The sequence below is a fragment of the Mus musculus genome, chromosome 2, assembly GCF_000001635.26.
Source record: "Mus musculus strain C57BL/6J chromosome 2, GRCm38.p6 C57BL/6J".
Lineage (NCBI taxonomy): Eukaryota > Metazoa > Chordata > Mammalia > Rodentia > Muridae > Mus > Mus musculus.
Genome location: NC_000068.7, coordinates 167,766,728 through 167,785,120, shown reverse-complemented (window position 1 = coordinate 167,785,120; position 18,393 = coordinate 167,766,728). Strand labels below are relative to the sequence as shown.

At 54.0% G+C, this 18,393-nt stretch overlaps 2 long non-coding RNA genes across 12 annotated transcripts; one reads left to right on the top strand and one right to left on the bottom strand.

Moving 5' to 3' along the window:
* Positions 1-1,621: 1,621 nt before the first annotated feature.
* Gm14321 (predicted gene 14321) lies at positions 1,622-7,630 on the bottom strand. The gene is made up of 2 exons (NR_166468.1): positions 7,455-7,630; positions 1,622-2,629 (listed from the first exon to the last, which is right to left on the bottom strand). It is a non-coding gene; the product is annotated as a predicted gene 14321 (long non-coding RNA).
* Gm32287 lies at positions 7,194-16,013 on the top strand. Of its 11 annotated transcripts, XR_003954117.1 has the most exons (7): positions 7,194-7,455; positions 9,623-9,690; positions 10,616-10,681; positions 11,062-11,423; positions 11,518-11,702; positions 12,811-12,988; positions 13,293-16,013. It is a non-coding gene; the product is annotated as a predicted gene, 32287 (long non-coding RNA). The 11 variants fall into 11 exon arrangements; XR_003954115.1 differs by having other exon boundaries at positions 7,409-7,455; positions 11,062-11,702; XR_001783581.2 differs by having other exon boundaries at positions 7,409-7,455; positions 9,623-10,681; positions 11,062-11,702.
* The last annotated feature ends 2,380 nt before the right edge of the window (positions 16,014-18,393 follow it).

Genomic DNA, 18,393 nt, shown 5'->3' with positions numbered 1-18,393 from the left:
AGTCCAAAATGAGCGTGTTCCGTGCTGCAGAGATCACTGCACTGCTGCAGAGTAGGAGCTGAATCAGGAAGGTTGAGTTCCCCGTCAGCCCGGGCTACAGAGTTCGGACCCTGTCTCAAAGAACAAAAACAAGAATTATTTTAAAACAAACAAGGCTGGTTGGAGATTTTGCTTTACATGCACAAAGCCCTGGCCAACATCCCCAGTGCCCAAGAACCTGGGCATCGGAGCACATACCTACACACTAAGGAGTCAGGAGACTGAGGCAGAAGGATCAGATGTTCAGGGTCATCCTTGTCTATTGAGTTCAAGACCAGCCTCCAGTCTGGGTGATGTGAGACCCTGCCTTTAAATATATATAGGTAAATAGATAATGAAGTCAGGCTCACAATTATAATTCCAGCAGAATATAATTCAGAGGAATGTTAGACGCTGGGTTAGGGAAAATAAGAAGACAGAACACGGGGCTCGGAGGTCTTTCACGCTGAGGCCAGAAGCCAGGAAGAAACCCTGGCCTGGCAAGCCCGCCCTGGCTGTGACCCAGATTGTGCTGCCAATCAAAGCAACCCACCGGTCTCCGCCATCCTGTATCATCTGCCTTGTGAAAGGCTTTCTTTGGCACCTGTGTGACAGGCTCTCTGCAGCTGGATCCACACGTGTCCAGCCAGAACAACGAACGCTGAGGGAGCTAGAAAGTGACAACGGGGCGTGACAAGTGTTCCAGGAAAGGTCTGGGCAGAGGAAGGGTAACGAGGACTGGGTTCTGAGGGATGAAGAGGAGCTCACTGCAGAAAAAGATACGCAGAAGTGGCAGAAGGGCCGGGCAGTGGTGGCACATGCCTTTAATCTCAGCACTTGGGAGGCAGAGGCAGGCGGATTTCTGAGTTCGAGGCCAGCCTGGACTACAAAGTGAGTTCCAGGACAGCCAGGGCTATACAGAGAAACCCTGTCTCAAAAAAAAAAAAAAGTGGCAGAAGGTATCTTGTGTGTTGTGTTTGTCCCAGGGCCCAGCCATCACCCAGCCTGGTCCGAGGATCATCCTGGGTGTCTCTCTCCTAACAGAGCACCTCCGGGTGGCCACAGTGACTTCTGCTCCGGTTCCTTCCCCAACTATTTACCACTTAATGGTTTTTTCATGGTGTCATATTCTTTCTCAAATATATTCATTTTCAAAGGAAACGTTTGGCATCGCCACAAGAATTGAACACAACACAAAACAAAAGTTTGTGCCACCCATCAAAGCTTATGAGGTGAACGAAAACAAGAGAATTTTCAAAGCTGCTGTCGAGAGAGAAACAGGGAGCCGAGGGCTGGGAATCTTGGCAATCATATTTTAAAAGTTTGGGTTGTTTTTTTTTTTAAATTTTGCATGTTTGACTGTTTTTGCCTTAATGTATGTCTGTGCACCACATAAGTGCCTGGTGCTTGCAGAGGCCAAAAGAGGATGTCAGATGCCCTGGAGTTCAGATGGTTGTGAGCCACCATGTGATGTTGGGGAGTGAACCTAGGTCCTCTGCAAGAGCAGCTAGTGCTCTTAACAGCTGAGCCGACTCCCCACCCCCCACCATCATAGCCAGAGGAGACAGTAAATATTGACTCGGTAATAGATAAAAGACAGTCATTTTCTTCTCATTGGACATTTTATTATGGGTGGAGGGGCGTGTGTACCATGGGCCCTGGAGTCTGGAGGTCAGAGAATAACTTTGTGAAGTGGGTTAGACTTTCCACCACATGGGTCCAGGGGCTCGAACTCAAGTCGCCAGGCTTGGCAGCAATCTCTTTACCTGCTGAGTCATCTCACTAGCCCAATAATTCTTGTAGCTAGAAACGTTAATGTGTTGAAAGATATTCATCAGTCAACTCAATTAACATTGTAGTGATGTCTCATTACACACATTATATACAATTCCGATGGCTAAAATTAAAATTAGCAGCAGCAAAACCCTGGCGCTATAGTCTTGATAAAGATGCAAAGCGACAGACACTGGGCCCCTGGCGATGGTATGGATTCACAGTGCAAATTACTATGAAAAACTGGTCACTGACACAAGACAAAGAAAACTGTTCACGCAGACCCTCATCCGCATGGGTTTCCCGTGTTTCCTAACTGCTAAAAACTGGAAATGGTCTGAGTATTCCCTAAGCCTCCGTCCCTCCCTTTCGTGGGATGCTATGAAGCAATAAAAAAGAATATTATACTGATACACCGGATTCTGTGGGCATCTCAGAAGCGTCCTACTAGCAAAGAAACAGCTGGGGGTCGGGGGAACACAGGCTCTGACATCTGTGAAGAGGCCCAGATACTCCAGCACTGGCACGGGCGGGGGCGGGGCGGGGCGGGGCGGGGGCGGGGCATCTTCTGTTCCGAGACTGTGAACATCTAAGTGCAGAAATGTCTTCTGTGAGTGCTGCAGGCCAGAGACCGCACTGTATGGGGTACGCACCACCAGCTGGAGCTGGCCGATTCCCTCTTGGTCACGGAGGGGCCTGCAAGGTGATGATTTGAGGCACTGGATCAAGCTTCTCCAGGACCAAGGAAGCAGAGCAGCTGGGCCACTCCACTGGCTCGTACTCTCGCTGCGCACCATAGAATTCGTTCTGTGTGGGCCTCCAGGAACACACCAGCAGCCTGGCACACGAGATAGTGTTGGTGGGGCTCAATCTGGTGTTCAGTCTGCTTCTCACCACTCCAAGCTGTCTGGTGGGTTGTCCTCTCCTCAGAATACATTCCTCCCACCACAAACCTGTGGCAAATGCGCATACCCTTCCCCGGGAGCCTTGTGCTATGAATCCCTTCCCGTCTCTGCGCCTACAGCTCTCTCTATCCGGGATCTCTTCCCTTCCCTCCTCCCAGTCAGTCAGAGCTTTCTGTGTGCAAATGATACAAAACCAGACCCCAAGAGGCAAGCCGGTTGCCCGTGGAGATGGAGCATCCCAGGGCAAGACTTCAGGTGGGGCTGCATCCAGCAGTTTAGACGCCAGTCAATCGTGGTTCATTTCTAGGGCGGGGGTGGGGCTTTGTCTTTGTGTTGGCCTTGTGTATGGTCACTCTGGAGCTCAAGGAGAAACTGCATATCCTCCAAAGACTGCCAGCATGAGAGACCCGGACAGACTTTGTCACTCCATCATCCTTGAACCAAGAGCTGCAGCGGGCCCTGGTACCTCAGAGCTGGAATGGGCACAGGAGGTCCCCGGGGAAGAAAGGGATGAATGGCACTGTTGGGGACCCTTGCTCTGGCTACCATACCCTCTGACCTCAGGCCTCACTTCCCTGTCCCAACCTCAAGTGCCTCCCGGAAGGCGGGCAGGAAGGAGCTTTGAGTCCCAACATTCCAGTGTTCCGGGACAGCTGCCAGAGCTGGAGGCTCCCAAGTCCCAGGAACGTTCTGGAACTTCTGAGGGCAGGAGTAGGGTGTCAGTCAGAGCCCTGGCGGTCCCTGGCCTGGGAACACGCTTAGAAGATGACAATTGGGTCCCTTCGGCCGAATTCCACTCTGTGGGTACCTGTGCCAAGGAAAACAAGCCCAGGACCGGGCACGGAAGGCGAGGGTGCTTGACGGGGTGTAAGGTGACATTGTTTACACAGGTGTGGGACGAGTCCCCTCACACCCTGCTTGCTTTTCTCCTTCTTTCTCCCCTCTCCAAATTCTTTCCCCCAAGGGTGCTGACAGACATATCAAGGGAGCCAGTGGCTGGTGGTAAGGCTCTGCCCACAGGTGAGCTGTAAGGCACAGAGCCCTGCACCCAGGGTGGCCGGTGGCCTCTCACTACCACTGTCCACCTCCAGTCTGGGGACATTCAGAACCTGGACTGGGACCTCAGAGCAGCTGACTGAAACTCACGGGCCCCAGTCCATGCTTCATTCCCAAGAGGGAGCAGGGGACCAGAGACATTCAAAATGGCTCCCAGCTGACCTCAGAGTCAGCAAAGAAAGAAGAAAACCACAATTTCCTGAGCTCCTACTGTGTGCTAGCCGAGCTCAGGGACTCACTGTGGATCAAACAGATGTGTGATCAGAAAAGAGCACAAGGAAATTAAGCGGTGAGACACCTAAAGTGTGTGAGGGGTGTGGTCAAGGCTCTCTCTAAACTGAGGTGAGGCGGCTCTGGGGTCAAGAATGATGAGCCACTACCAGGGGGACGTCCCAGCAGGTCGCTCTGCATGTGCAAAGGCCCTGAGGTTAGGAAGCTCCGATGTTGGTTGAACTCTGAGGATGGTGTTTTGCCAGTGCAAAGATAGATAGATGTGTGCTTCTATCACACAGAGAAGTGTGCTTCGTGCCCAGGATAAAGCTACAAAGTAAACAGCAGACATTTTCCTGTTACCTGGAGAATGGACTTGTCTAGGGTTACACAGCAGAGTCAAATTCCGGTGACGTTCAACAACTGGGAGCCCCATCTGTGTGAGAGCAGGAGGTCAGGACTCCTGTTTCAGGCCTGGCCTGGGATGGGGTGCACCTGGCTACAGCCCCGAGAGCGAGAGACAGAAAAGCAGGAGCAAATACAGCTGCTGAGTCACGGGGAACCGCAGGCTCCAGCTGCAGTGGTCTTTGCCTCAGTTTACCTAGCTGTAAAAATGGGTTTAATAACATGTCTGCCTCCAGAACCTACTTCAGAGGGGCGCTGGGGAGGTTAATTGCTGCCTGCAGCCCCGGAGCTGGGATGAAAGGGGCAGGAAGTGGGAGCTGCCCACACTTCAGATAATTACCCAGGCTGGAGGGGGTGTCAGGGTCTGGTTCAACCCCAGGCCAGCTCTCTCCTAGAGAGCCTTCCAGCTTGGGCCTCCCAGCAGCCCCGAGACCCCAGAACAAAACAAGGTTTGAGTTCTAGCTCTGTGTTCAGCCAAGATACCCAAGGTGTGTTCTTCCTCAGCTGGGGCCTCTACACCTCCCATTGCCAGCCGTCCCACTTGTATCGGTAGACACCATGTGACCCCACTGCTTCTCCAGGCTTCTGCTGCATTAAGCTGTAGTGAGACGCAAGTCCATAGCCACCTCATGGGTACCTTGAAATCATGGCTAAAGGGGGCACCAATGGCTTCTTGTGGGAATAAATAAATGTTTTTCAAGTGTTCTCAGGAGGCTTGAGGTGATGGCTCCATCAGCAAAGTGCTTCCCATGCACCCGAGGACCCGAGTTGAGTCCCCAGCACACACATTAAATCCAGGCATGATGGTCTAACTCCAGTGTTAGAGAAGTGCAAGCAGTGAATGCATGAGGCTAGCCCACCAGGCAGCCTTGCCTAGTTGGTGAGCTCCAGGCCAGTAAGAGACAGCATCCCAAAGGTACCCCAAAAAAAGAGGTGAAGGGGGATCTAGGAAGACACCAGAGGGTGACCTGTGACCTCCACAGGAATACTCATATGTTTATGTACCCACGCAAAACTGCATAGCACACTCGTGAGCATTACATACCCCCTACATAGACACACAGACACACACACTCACAGACACACACTCACAAACACACACACAGAGACACAAACCCACACTCACAGACACATACACAGAGACACACTCACACAGACAAGCAAACATATGCAGAGACACAGACACACACTCACTCACACACAGACACACAAACATACACAGACAAACACAGACACATACACAGAGACACAGATACACAAACATACACAGAGAGACACAGACACACACACACAGATACACAAACATACACACTCACACTCACACACACATACACAGAGACATAGATACACAAACATATTCAGAGAGACACAGACACAAACACACATGTTCACAGACACACAGACATACATACACATAGACACAGACACACACTCTTATACACCAACATGCACACACACACAGTAAGAAGGTGCAATGGGTAAAGTATCCTGCCACCAAGGACAACTAACCCCAATTTCATCCCTGAAACCCACGTGGCAAGAAAGAAACAGCCTGAATAAGTTGACCTTTAACCTTCACACATGTTCCACGGCAGGCACACACTCCCACACAATTCACATATCCTAATTACACAAATACATATACCTTGATATAAAAAAACAAACACACAAAACATTTTCAGGGACGCTGATTAAGCCTTGTGCTGTCCCCTTGTGAGGCCTCAGCCAGGCTGAGCATACCCTCCCCTGTGGCTCCGCACGTCCCTACTCACGGGCCTCCTCACGGCGCTCATGCTCGTGGGCAGCACACCCGGTCCCCTTTGCTCCAGTGTTTCATCTCTCCCTGGGTTGGAGACAGACAGCAAAGCCAGAGGCCCTGCCTCTCCTGTTCCTCCAGAAAGCTGCGCTGTGCCCATCCCGCAGTAGGGCACCCTTAAACTCAGTGATAAATCAAACTCTAAATGCTCTGACTCCCAGAAGGCTGGGAAAGCTGTCATGAACCCCAGGATCCCCTACACTCCTTGACCCAAAGTCCTTGAGCACCCTGGCTTTGGAGATGGAACGGAGCGAGCGCCACTGTCTCTGTGGGCACCAGGTCAGTGGGAAAAAGCAGGGCCCTCCCTGGTCAGGTGTCATCCACTCCCAGCAAGGCAGGCTGAGGCTTGGGTGCCTGCCACCCTCGTCCCTGCTAGATGTCTCAGAGGTGCCTCCAGCAGGCCAGGGTCTCACTGCCTGGGTCCTGTCCTCAGGCATACGCTGGCTTCCTCTCTCAATCTAGATCTCCCAGGACCCTCAGCTCCCATCATCCACCTGTGTTGTCTGCCAGCCAAACAGAGCCAGCCAATCACAAATATGCTCTCAAGCTTCCTGCTTCTGCTGCCCAGGTATGGGGGTGCACACCTGGAGTCCCTGCCCTGGAGAGACGGAGGCTAAGGGTCCTGAGTGGGAGGCAAACCTAGGCTACGGAGTGAGCCTGCCCCCCCCACACTTTCTCCATAATCAACTGTAACGCTTCCTTCTTCACGCACTGCTGTCTCTGGAACCCAGTCGTGTGCTTGTGGAACACCGTGATGTTCAATTAGTGCGCACGGATTAAATGGAGACAGGGCGAACTAAGTTAAAGTGGCTCACTTCCTGAGGCCTGTTGTCCTGGAAGATGGTACCCCAGGTGGGACGGCCTCTCCAGGGCTCTGGAGTCATTAGGTGACGTCACAACAATAATATTTACCCCCACTTCCTGTGCTCTGCTTCGCTCGCAATCATCACGCCCAGTCCCTGCCACGACCCAGGATGCTGGTCTTGTGACCAACCAACCCCCTTTCCCAGTAAGGACACCACAGCTTAGCCTTAGAGTTGGGGATGACTCCAGGCCACCAGCAATCTGGCCGCAGGCCACGGCTGAGCACGTGGCCACCAGGATCTCATGGATGGCCCCTTGAATTCTGGCACAGTTCATGCTCCCCTGTGGGGCAGTAGCCCTGCGGGAAGATCCCAGCCACGCAGTGTCTGTGAGGAGAGCAGGCTTGGCGGCCGGCTTGTCCCAGGACGGGACGCCAGGCAGCCGGGAGTTTCTCTCCCCGAACTTACTGTACGTGAGTCAGCGCCAGCCCGGGTTGTGAAATCTGGGAATCTTGTGGGCCAGGCCAGCTGGGGGATGGCCGTCTGGGAAAGGGAAGCCGGGAAGGGGTTAAGGGGTGGGAGCCGGGGGGCCCACGGCCAGCAGGCACACGGGGTACCAGCAGCGCGGGCTGGCCGCCGCCTGTGGCCGGCTCTGACGTCACAGCTGCGTCAGCAGCCGACCCAACCCCCACTTCCTCCTCTGTGGGCAAAGCCCCAGTACTGTCCTCCCTTGGGAAGTGTGGTGAGTCCCTGCTGGGATGGAGGGAGGAGAGGATGGAGGAAGGGGGTGGGGGCAGATGAGCATGAGTTTGCATACAGGAGGCACTTAATAAATAACAGCAGGGATGGGTTCTATCCAAAGTTAACACTAGAGTTGCACAGACAGATAAGAGCTAGCCCATTCACTTTAGAAGAGGCTGAGGGTCCTGGAGCAAGGCTTGCCTACAATCCCTATCTTCCATAGCATCTGATTAGGATGTAAGTCTCCACTGCCCTTGGGTTGATGTCCATGTCCCCAAGCCCACAACTTTCTTTCACATCTCATTAGTTTGTTAAATAGGATTAAAACCAGTGGTATTTGTCTGCGGAGAGGATGGGGCAGGATCCCCGTCGCTGCGGGTGGATCCGACTTGGCTCAGTGACTTTGACTTAAGTAAATTCTGTATTTAAAAGCTTAAGGAGAACAAAAATCCCACCTGTGGGCCCTGCTCCAGGCCAGTGGTTAGTTTTCAACAACTTCATACTTTCAACCCATTGCCACGACCAGACCTCACAGAGGTTCAGGCCAACCCAGGACAGTCCGCCACACAGCAGGTCGGCCACACTGTTTCTAACAGCAGGTGCTGTTCTGCCCACTTGCTGGGCACACCAAGTGTGGTTTACACAGTGCCCCAAGGGGTAGGCACTTTCACATGGGAGGAAACTCGCCCAGAGTGGTTGAGTAAGTTGCCTTGATTGCGCGCGGACAAGAGAGCTCAGAGCTGAAAAGTCAGCTTGGGAAGGACGGCTTCAAGACCCAGGCTGGCGTTCACTGGCGTCCGCTCAAAGCCGCCTCGAGCTGGCCTGGCACAACTGGGTGAAGAGCCACGGACACATCTCTCCCGAGACATTGTCGCCAGACCAACAGAAGCAAAAGAACAGAGAAGCCAGGGACCAGAAAAGGCTCAGGTGATGCCTGAAGTCACACAGCCCACGTGAGCGGCCTCTGGCCTCCACCTCAGCCCTTCCCCTGGCTGCAGAGGCCAGGGGCCAAGAGGAGAGAGCTGAGCTGGGCCCTCCCCGGGTCCACTTACTTCTCTAAGGCCTAGTTCAAGCACAGCTGAATTGAGCAAGAACAGAAAGGGCTGGGGGGTGGGGGGGTGGGTGAGGGCATAGAAGGATGCTCCTGGCAGTGGGGACGGGTGGGCAGCGGGGCCGGGCAGCAAAGGGAATCATGGGAGAAGAATATCATTTAGCTGGGTTGAGGTGAGAGAAGCTGGGAACGGAACAGGAACCTGAGTTTGGACACAGTCACAAGGTGCTGGGAACCATGAAAATTGTAGAGAGCCAAATCCCCCCTCCCCACACTGTTCCTGCTGAGGGCTGAGGAGACTCTCCATTTTCCTGACGAGACCCTCCGTTTCCCTTCAGAATTTTTTCTTTTAATATTTTCCCTTTAGTCCTTTAAAATGTTTTTTTCCAGATTTATTTTTATTTTTTGTTTATGGATATTTTACCCGCCTGTGCGTTCATGCAGTGTGTGTGTGTGTGTGTGTGTGTGTGTGTGTGTGTGTGTGTGTAGATGGTGCTTGCCACACAAGCAAGAGGACCTGAGTTTGGTACTCAGAACCCATGTAAAGAGTGGAGCACAACAGTACTTGTGGCAGTGCGTGTGGCTGTGCGATTACATAACCCCCGTGCTGAGGAAGATCTCTGGGTATTGCTGGCCAACTTGGTGAGAAAGTGTCTTGAAAGTGTCTCAAACCCAGAAAGTTGGTCGTGCCTGAGGAAACATGCATGAGTGTGTGTGTGTGTGTGTGTGTTTGTGTGTGTGTGTGTGTGTGCGCGCGTGCGCGCGCACTCATGCACACTCACAGAAGTAGAATGTGGCATGTGGTGTGCTTGAGGTACTTCCTGTTCTCCTGCCTCCTCCTCAGAAGCGCAAGCGCTGTGGACACAGGGTCCCCAGAGCCGTGTCTGCCTCCTGACGTGCAGGAAGTGATCAGTAAGTGTTTCCTCATGCGTGGACTTTTCCCCTCAGAGTAGCGGTGGCCAGGACTTGGCCAGTCGTCAATGGCCATCCTTCCGGTCTCTGACAGAGCAGCCACATGCCCAGAGTGACCCAGCACATCCACATCGGGGACAGGTGGTGCCTCTGGGATCTAGGCACCATGTGACTAAGGGAGGCATCCAGGAGCTGTGCATGCCCAGGCCTTCCCTTATGACACTGCTTGAAATGATACACCCTCTTAAGGTGTGAGTTTGAGGCCTCTCTGAGCAGACCCTGCCGCCCTCTGCCTCCCCCAGCCCCACCCCTTTGGTCCACTCGCAGGTTAGGGATCATTGCTGGGGTCCCTGGGACCTGCACGCAGCCTTGCCGCCCAGCAGCTCAGCTGGCTCCGCCCCACAGCATCACCCGCCCACCCCGCGGCACCTCCCAGCTCCCACATACCTCAGGGATGAGCCTCCACAGTGTGACAGGCCTGGCTGACACGTCTTGCTAGCAGATGTGGATCTGCCTCCCACTGGGCCCCAAGGCTCTGGCTAAATCTCAGCCCACCACCATCCCCACCACCCCAGGCTCAGCCCCAGGCCCTGTGGGGCAGAGCTACGATAAAGTCTGGGCACAGAAGCACATTCAGGTCCTGTAGGTGACAGAGGGACAAGAGACAGGCTCAGGGATCCAAAGCCCCAGCCAAGACCAGGCCAGGGTTCAAGAGGTCCAGTCATCCCTCCTTGACATCTGCATTGGGGAGATGAGAGGGATGGGTGGAGAGTGGGGCCCAGACCCTGTCTTAAGTACACTTAGCTACAACCAAGGATGGCCCCCTGGGAACAAGGCCCAGAACTGGCTGTTCTAACCTTCCAAGGGGAGCTTCCAGTTTCCAAAACATCTGCAGGTTTCTGAATGCTAACTCTATTCCTGAAAGGCTTTCTGCAGGAGCGGATGTGGCAAGCCCACCCAAGGCAGACTCTGTGCCTCAGCCAGGCCCAAGGTCAGAGCCCAGGGCCTGCAGGTTTGAGAGATACTAGATGGATGCTGTACCTGGTCCCCTCTACAGACCACAGGGCCCCTCCCTGGGGAAGACTCCAGCTGGGTGGGTTGGAAGGGCCTTGGGCAGGGACTGAGTTATTCTTCCCCACATGGGATACAGATGTGTGTGAGTGAGTGGACAGGCCCCTGTGTCTCTGCAGTACAGGAGTAAGGTGACTCCCACCGGCCCAAGTGTCCCTGTCCCTGGCTTTCCTGGTGCCACATTGAATCTGCCCTACCGTGTGATCATGTTTCAGAAGAGAACACTGTATTTTAGGGATATTAAGGACCTAGGGACCTTCAGGGCTGTTGGAGTCAACCTTATACCAGACCTCACTCTAGGTCACAAGCCTGCCTGACCTTGTCTCTTCCTGTCCCAACCTCCACACCTCTAATCCACGTGGGTCCCTTGTTCTCCGTGTCCCTGGACTCCATCTGCCTCTCAGAGCCTAGTGTCCGCTCTCACCAGCCCTCCTAAAGAGATCTGTGTTGCCGTTTGTTGGTTCCCCTGCCTCAGAACCCTGTCCTCAGATCCAACTTTGCACAGCAGTCTGGACGGCAGGGTCACAAGCTGAACTTTCCTTTGGCTTCCCTGGGAGCTGAACACTCTCCTAGACCCAAACCCTGGAACGAGGTTTGTGTGTAGGGAGCCTAAGCCGGAGCTCCAACCTTCGTGAGAAGTCCCGTGATCTCCATAAGCCTAGGTTTGCTCTGGGGACCCCCACACCCACCCTGGCCCTCAGCCGCTCCCAGCAGCAATGGCTACAAACGGGACTAACAAAGTCTGTCTACTCCCAGCTATACAGACCTGTACAGGGTCTCCCAGGCCTGCAAGCAAGGGACAAAAAGACTAAGCAAAGAACAGAGAAGCTGTGGACCCTCGGGAGATCAGCCCACTTAGCCTCCTGTAGTCCCAAGCCTGTGACCCCTGAAAGAGGCTCAAGGAGCTAAAAGAAGTCACTCAAACCCCTGCAGGGCTCCAGGTTTGTTTGTTTTGTTTGGTTGGTTTTTTGTTTGTTTGTTTTTGATTTTTCGAGACAGGGTTCTCTGTGTAGCCCTGGCTGTCCTGGAACTCACGCTGTAGACCAGGCTGGCCTTGAACTCAGAAATCCTCCTGCTTCTGCCTCCCAAGTGCTGGGATTAAAGGCGTGTGCCACCACTTCCCAGCTGCTCCAGGTCTTATGATCTCCACCCCATGAGTCTGGTGTGTGTGTGTCTGTGTCTGTGTGTGCGCTCACGCATCTGTGCACATACACGCAATTTTCTAGAGTGACAACTCAACTTTTCCTAACTTCAAAACACCAAATGTCAACATACTGCTGTGTCAAAGAGGAACTCAGAGCCCTTCTTGTCACACTGACCTCAGCATAACCCTCTGTGCTGCATGCATCTGCTCATGTTCTGGCCCACCCATCTCTCTGTTCTCTTAACCGTGGAGCCAGCCATCTCCCATGAATTCATCTATCTGCCGTTCACCCACCCACCCATCCATTCATCCTTCACCCACCCAGCCACCCAGCACTTGCTTGCATGCTCACTCATCCCTTCATGTCTTTTGCTCCTTTGCCAGGTTATTCACCAGTTTTCCCAACTGCACACTCATCTGTCCATCTATTGATCCACAGGTCTCAAACCTCCTCACCATCCCATGCACTGGCCACCCATTATTCACCCAGCCATCCACCCTTTTACCCACCCATCCACCCATCTGTTCATCCATCTGTCTGTCCATCTATCCACCCATCTACCTACCCATCCACCCATCCATCCATCCACCCATCTGTCCATCTACCTATCCACCCATCATCCACTCATCCATCCACCCATCTACCCATCCATTCATCCATCCATCCGTCTGTCTGTCCACCCACCCACCCATCCATCCACGTTTGTCCATCCATTCATCTGTTTGTCTGTCCAGCTTCCATCCATCCTCCATCCATCCACCATCCTCCCATTAATCGATCCACCTGGTTGTCTGTCTGTCTGTCTGTCCGTCCATCTGTCTATCCATCCATTCAATGTTCCTCTGATATCCTCTCCCCTACTTGTTCCCTCAGTTCATCTCTTGCTTTATCCATCCATAAATAGCTGCACCACCCATCCACCTGAGGACCCTCCATAATCACCCATAGGACCTTGTGTCTGTCTATCATCTTTCCTCCTTCCTCATCTGAGTCCTCCCTGTACCTGAACCAAGAGATGAGTCACTGCACCCCGCCCTTGCAAAGTGCCAGTGTTGGGACCAGAACAAGGAGTTCACACCAAGGTGAGGACAAAGGACATCACAGTTTGGTGCTGGAATGTGGTGAGGGTGATCCCTTGGGGTCCCTCCATGGAGTAACTTTGAGGAATGAGTTCTGCACCCTGGGACTGTGCAGTCTCCAAACCCAGTGGGCTGTGGAACCCTTTCCCAGCTGCCCCAGTTCTCCAAACAAAACAAACTGTCCAGGCCAGCCCTTGTCTGCAGAGCCGAGCCATGCATAGCATGCAGTAGGTGCTCAATTAATGAGTGTCAATGAATGTGGCTCTCCCTGAAAATGTCATGCCCTCTAATCACCCTGCCCTTTCAGTTCTGCTTCCGGGGGTTCCAATGTGACCTCAGCCAACTCCCCAAGTCCCAGCCCCTGCTTTTGCCTCTGAGAAGTGGGCCTTGGGATCCCATGATGCAGACCTACAAGGAGAGTGTGGAGACGCATAAGGGACGCTCTGGCCACACGTAGAAGCTGTGGCTGACCCCTGGCTGAAGGGAAGCAGAGGCCCTGGGGCACAGAGCCTCCATCAGTTGCTGGGGACCTGGAAGCCCGATTAATGCCTCCCTCCCATTCCTGCCCAGCTTGATGCAGCATGAACTGGAATTTCCCGATAATTCGCACTAATTAACTGATGCTACCGCCCGCCCCCCCCCCCACTCCTGGCTCTTTACTCGGCTCCCAGCGCCCCAGGGAGTCTCGAGGAGTCCGACTGGTTTGGGAGGCCTTGGGAGACTGAGCTGCCGCCTCCCACCCACCTGAAGCTTCCTCAGCGGCACGGGTGTCACTTCTAGGACCTCTGGCTAGTTGCCCACAGGCGAAGACAGGGCAACCAGACTCCTCAGCCCACACCTGAGACACGTGGACCCAGGACACGACAGGGACGCCTCGGGATGCCCTCAGCCATGCCACCTGCCCTCCAAGGCTTGAGGACAGTGGTCCTCACATAGCCTGGATCTCTTCTGCCCTGTGACTGTGGCTGAACCTCCCAGGGGCACAACCCTTCTTTCTCTGCTCAGTATTTATTAGGCACTTCCTGTGTGCCCAGCCCTGTACCAGGTGTGAGGACACAGAAACACAGGAGCAAGCTCTGGGCCCAGCTTACAGCCTGGTGGGAGGAGAAGTGTTGTGTAAAAGACTAAGGTCGTAGCATGCAGATGAGTTAGCATCGCCATGCCAACAAGAACGACACCGAGGCTCCACCTATAGAAAGTTCCAGAGAAATAAACCCCCTCCATGGCAATATTGGGAAAGTGGAACGGAAGGATACAGCCCGACTTTGGGGTAGAGGATATATATACCTGAAGCCCGATGGAACTGGTGCGCTCAGGAGTGCTCATAAAGGGTGCGACTCACCATGGTGCACCCTGGATTATGTTCTGGAACTGTGTCTGCTAAACGTCCATAAGGTTGCTAAAGAGAAAGGGGGGTAAACTGTGACTCAGGGTGAGACCCTGGGGTAGGTAGTCAGGGAGGCCTTCCCGGAGGAGGCAGCTGTTAAGTTGAAAATGAGTGACTCAAAGAAAGAAGAAAAGAACCTGCTCTGGTTCCCGTGGCCTAAGTTCAAATCCTCACAACTCTGAGTCACAGTGTGGCTTTGGGAGAAAGGCTCCTCTGTGACACAGATCTCGCCGGAGCATGTGCTCATAGGGCCATTTAAGCTGCAGGAGGTTGGTGGCCTGGCATACAGCAGTCACACTGTCCACAAAGACCCTGAGGCAGGAGGACAGCACAGAGAGAGGCCATGGTCCCAGCAGAGAACCAGCCAGTGTTGGTGCCCTGGAGTCCTAAGGGGTCAGGGTTGAGGTTTGTGGGCCTGAGGACTGAGCTCCAGAGTGCTCGAGACCAAGGGCAGATGCAAAACCAGGGTTTCAACCTCCTAAGCCGTCCCTTGAACTGGCCACTCTCATCGTTCCACCCCAGCTTTAACTGGTTATGACTGGAGAAACTGAGACTTGAAAGAGAAGGATTGGACCCAAACCCTGTGGAATCGTGGAACCAGGAGAGAACGGTCCCCGCCCCACCCCCACCCCCGAGTTTCTGCATTCACTCCTGTGGACTAACCAAGGGCCCTGAGCTGAGCCTTCTCTCACGCCCCTAATGTGGGAGAAATTCATCAACCTCTTTGTTGGGCGGTCCGTGGGCCCGAACAGGAACCTCACCAACTGGACAACACGGAAACCAGAAGTTCCGACTGGGCCTCCCCGCCTCTGGGCCTCCCAGCCTCTGGGCCGTGGGGTTGCCAGCCCTTCTCCAGGCTGTGTCTCCCCACTCTTGAAGACAGGCTGTTCCCAGCCCTCCCCGACTCTCTCAGCCCTGCGAGGTGCTTGGCAGAGCTGCGGCAGGCCCGGGGTGCCCTGTCCCGCCCATCAATTCCCATCTGGGGGGCCAAGGTCGACCTGGGGGCAGGCGGGCTGGGCCCTGTCTGGGGATAAAGGCAGGCGCCCCAGGGTGCAGCCAGCTTAATAACAGGCTCTGGGATCCAGGGGTTTGAACTCAGGCTAATAGGCTCAAACACAAATTGAACAGCCCACGGTTCCATCAGCGCCTCTGACAGCCAGCTCTTCCCACACTAGTGCTCCTCTCTGGCCTCTCCCACCCGCCTCACCGCTGGAGCCCCCTCTGTGTGCCCAGCATGCAGACCCCCCCTACGGTACTGGGAACAACCTCCCCGTCCTGCCCTGGTCCTGTGTGCCTCAATCTCTCCTCTTGCTCCTCTGCCTCGGCACTCCTCCATCAGCCAGGCTGTGGCCTGCCCCAGGGCCTTTGCACTGACTGTGCCTCCTGCCCGGAGCTCTGTTCACCTGTTCTGGCCACAGCTGCTCCTCGGTGAGACCCTTGGCCCCACCCTGTAGCGCCTACAACCCTGCTTCATTTCTCCATCCCTGTCACGGTCCTGTTGGGGTCTACATCTGGGTAGGTTTTGTTTTTTGAGTCAGGGTTTCTCTGTGTAGCTCTAGCTGTTCTGGAACTCACTCTGTAGACCAAGGAGATCTCAAACCAATAAAGAGCCGCTTGCCTCAGGCTGGCCTCCAACTCAGAGATTCTCCTGCCTCTGCCTCCTGAGTGCCGACTTAAAGGCATGCGTCAACATCACATGACTCTGGAGATCTTTTTAAATACATGTATTTCAATTTTTTGAGATTTATTTATTTTTATTTAATGTGTGTCGGTGTTTTGCCTGCCTGTGTGCCTGTACACCCTGGTACCTGGTACCCAAGGAGGCCAGAAGAGGGTGTCAGGTGCCCTAGGACTGGAGTTATCATGTGGGTGCTGGGAATTGAACCCAAATCCTCCAAAAGGGCAGCCAGTGCTCTTAACCACAGAGACATCTCTCCAGCCTCTTAAATATATATTTTTTAGTTTACACTGAACATGTGCATATTTATAAAATACCGTGTGATGCTTTTTTGTTTTGTTTTGTTGTTTGTTTTTTGTTTTGTTTTATTTTTCTGAGACAGGGTTTCTCTGTGTAGCCCTGGTTGTCCTGGAACTTACTCTGTAGACCAGGCTGGCCTCGAACTCAGAAATCCGCCTGCCTCTGCCTCCCGAGTGCTGGGATTAAAGGCATGTGCCACCACCGCCTGGCGCCCGTGTGGTGCTTTGATGCAGGGTCAGTAACCGGCTGTCACCACTGGTTAACTGCAGAAACCAGGGCTTCAGACTCAGCCAGAACAGTAGAGCCACCAGAGCCACCGGTGGGCACCCCATAAGTGGGCTAACTGGACTATGCTGGACTCAGAGTGGTGGTGGCAGCGGCGGCGGCGGCAGCAGCGTGGTGACCTCTCACCTCCGCCTGCCTGGATCACCATCCCTGCGCACCTGCACCCCCTCCCACCTCCCCTCGCCAGCCTTTGGCACCCAAGCTTCTCAATTTTCCCTCCTTCTGTGGACTGCCAGCTGGCCCCCCGCCAGCCCCGTTCCCCCGCCTGCTGCCCTTCCTGGACACAGGCCCATGAAGGATGAGGAAGGGCCCGCGGTGGCTGGCCAGGTGCCATGAGAACGCGGACCCTGGGGCCCAAGTCTCCTCACTGCACTGCCAGACACCTGTGTAATGAGTGCCATTATGGGGACCTGCCAGGCAGGCCCCGGCTCGCCCTAGCCACCCAGGCTGTGAAGGTGATGCAGTTGGGGTTCAGGGAGTGTTGCGGGTGCAGTGTGTGTGTGAGGGGGGTGGCCCCAGGGTTCTGCCCTACGTTTCTGGATAAGCCAGGCCTGACTTCCTATCTTCTGCAGATCCCAAATCTCAGGCCTCACCTTCCAAGTTGGATAAAAGGCAGGCCAAGAAAGACAGCCATTTATTGAGGACTTACTGTGTGCCCACTTGGTCTTCCAAGCTGGCTCCTGTCCCCTCCCACTGTGGGACGCTCGCTCACCTGTGTTCTGTTTATCTTCCCTCTCTCTCCATTTGGACACAGATGAGTACCTACTGTGTGTCAGGCTCATGCTTCTTACGTAAACTCATTTGTAGCCCTACAAAGTGAATAACGTAATTAACTCGCGTTACAGAGAAAACTCAGGAAGGTGAAGCAACTGGTCAGACGTCACACAGCTGATAACTGCTGAAGCAGGAACAGGTCCAGGTTCTCTGGCCCCAGAGTCCACAGCCCTAACCACTGCACACCATGCCCCGAGTCAGCTCACACAGGCAGGGAGTGTGTCCTCGCTGCATGCCCCATCCCAGCCCAATGCCTGGCATATAATAAGTGCTAAAAAAAAAAAAAAAAAAAACAACTGAGTGAGGGCTGACGAGATGGCTTGGTGTATAAAGTTGTCATCTGCCCCCAACCCTGACAACCTGAGTTCAATTCCTGGGACCTAGAAGGTGAATGACTCAACCCCTGCAAGTTGCCCTCTGACCTCCCCCACACACGTACTGTGGGATACAAAGGCGCCTGCGCGTGCACACACATAAATACATATAAAAATTTAAATACCGAGGGAAGGGTGAATGAACGAAACAATGAATCGAGTACACTCACTAATGAAGATCTAAGGCTCAGAGAGGTGAGGTGACTTACAGGAGACACACAGCACCGCTGCTGTCACAGAACCAAGATGCACCCATGTGACAGCTCCTGCCCCTCCACCCTCCTGCCCATCTCCAAATGTGCTGTGACTCCAGCTATGCCCAACAAGGGTGGACAGGTGCCTGTACCAGATGACACCTTTATACATGTAGGGAACCTGATCTCTAACCTGGGCCTGAGGTGTAGGTCTGCCCCAGACTCCAGCCTGGGAACTGAGACCCTGCCCGGCCCCTCTGTGTTCTTCCAGCTCTGGAGCAGTGGAGAACTCTTGCCTGTCCCCTTTAGGGCCTCTGTATCTGCCTCTCCTCTTCCGGGGACACCTCCAGGCTTGCTGTCTCACAGCAGGGGTCCTTGGTGACAACTGTCCGTGCTGTCCACAGCCACAGCTTCTG